The sequence below is a fragment of the Lepisosteus oculatus genome, unplaced genomic scaffold, assembly GCF_040954835.1.
Source record: "Lepisosteus oculatus isolate fLepOcu1 unplaced genomic scaffold, fLepOcu1.hap2 HAP2_SCAFFOLD_50, whole genome shotgun sequence".
In the NCBI taxonomy this organism is placed as follows: Eukaryota; Metazoa; Chordata; class Actinopteri; order Semionotiformes; family Lepisosteidae; genus Lepisosteus; species Lepisosteus oculatus.
In genome coordinates, this window is record NW_027168042.1 from 1466521 (window position 1) to 1468940 (window position 2420).

Here is a 2420-nt window from a genome sequence, read left to right on the forward strand (position 1 = left end):
GTCATCATGCATATCTTGTGTATTATTTATTGTAGTTGGTTTTGTCATTCTGTAAAGAAGCCACCTTTCAAGACACTATATAAAATAATGTTTGTTATTATTATTTACATTTTTCATCGTAAAATCTGGCGAAGAGTCTTAAGAGAATATCAAAGAACACGTTGCTCTTACCTTTCCATTCCAAGAAATGCCCTCAGCTCGGATTGCAGAGATTGACCTCTCTGTCTCAAATTCTGAGAAACATAGACTCGATTGAAAAATGACCATTTCCTAAGATTCACATAACATCACCAGTCAACATTTGCCACTTGACATCAATAGAAACCATAGAGTACATGACATTTCCAATCAGTTTTCTTTCAAGGTACAATAGCAATCGCCTTGCCAGAAGAGTTATACTGCGGTAGATAAATATTACAAATGTCAGATGCACGCAGAGTTGTTTGGATTACTATGAAAAGATTGTCAAATATATTTATGTTCATTATATTTCTTGGAGTGACAGAGCTAAAGAGAAAAAAATACTTACTTTTATCTCTGCAGACAGGATCGCAAGGGATTCCCTTATACTGGGTTCCTATATAACAAATAATACATTATTAAAAAAACATGACATTTCTCTGTCCATTGGCAGCATGATTGTTTATCATTACAGTTTTAGTTAGCTTTAATTTTGGAAACCCCAAGTAAACATAGTTTGTGCCTTTCTCTGAACTTTTTGGCATTTCAATTCAGTTGTTTGTAAGCTTATTTTACAGTTGCTAGGTTGATGAAGTTCCTGAACTGTGCAGTATTTCTTTTGGGTTTGGTGCGAATCATATTCTAGCGGTTGGGGGAAAAAAGCACAGGTGCCATCCCACCATTAAACCCTGAAACTTACCTTAGCCGATTCTTCAACTAAACCAGACATGTTAACTAAGTGTTACAGTATGTTTCAAAGTGTGTATTTTAGCAAACACAACTGAAGTTCTGTTGTCTCCTTGGAGACACCTGGAACTGGTGTGATGCTGGTTCTATGACATCATTCGTTCTAAATGTAAATGCAGGTATTGGCACAACATAGTAAATTGATGTAAAGTTATGGATCCCTTTATGATTTTCACTCAGTTTGAAAGAGTTCCTGTCGTGTGGTTAAACTTTGTGTTACGGAGGGTTAACTGGGGTTCTGGCTATTAGTTAGGCTTGGTCATTCAGTCATCTGGTTCATGAAATAGGAAGCTAAGAGATCTGTGTTTTAGTTTTACTGTTTGTTTTTGTTCCATAGAATAAGAAATGTTTCATTAATATTAGTAATAGAGTAGCTGTTTCTCTAAACAGTGTGTGTCAGTTTGCACTGCAGGTGTGCCAGGTAGAGACCATTTAAGAACGAAAAAATATGCTGTCATTTACTGCCGTGGCTAATTTCTGTTAACCTTGTCTCTCACTCACTTTGATGAGCAAAATGTTCATACATAAAGCATACATTTCTGATTGGTCAGAAGAAGCTTCTTAACATATAAGATATAAAGAAAGTCAGAAAGTTTGGCACTTAGGTCAGCCTTAGGCAGTTAACCAAGACCATAATCCGATAAGAAGCTATTCCCTTTCATGTTGCTAAATCACATGTAGGATACATGAGTTACACCTCCACTTAAGAGACCTTAAAGAGACCTTGGCCAGCCAGGAGTGTGGAAAACCGTAAAACAGTTCTTGAGGACCTAATTGTTAACTCTTAACAGGCAAAGGTTCCTTCAGTCCTATGAGAAATATTTTAGAATTGAACTAAAGTGTGTTTCCGATACAGGAGCATATGTCTGTCAGGGCCTGTTGGAGAGGCCCTGCGTGAGAACCCCTGGCTGCAGTTCCACATCCCCCTGAAAGTAAATAGAGCCATAAGCATGGAGCTAAGGACACTGCTCCAGGACATGCTGGCTGTCGATCCTGGCCAGCGACCAGAAGCCATCCAGCTGAAGAAGCAAGTCAGGCAAGCCATGGCACGAGAGAAAACATCTTTGTAGTGACTGATAGCAAGATGTCCGTGACCAAGGGCAATTCTTCTGAGCTAAGTCTGATTTCATTTTTATGTCCCGAAAGGCCACTGCCTTTGTGCTGTAGATTTCTGATTTAGACGGGCATTAAAAGGGCTTCTGCTGTGAAAAGGGCTTCTACCAAATATTAACATGTGGGTGAAAATGTATACAATTGTAATATTTCCTTTTTTCCCATTGAAAGTATAACATATGTGGTGTGAGATAGAGGTCCTCATTTAATTGCATGAAACTCTGGCACTGGCGCAACAAACTGATCAAAGTTCAAGGGGGTATACGCTTTCTGTAGACACTTTATTTCCTCTTTTTCCATACTCTAAGAAATGATTTGGGAAACCTGTGGGACACTGGAGGTCATTATACATGAGCCTCTTTCTGCACCTTTTAAGCCAT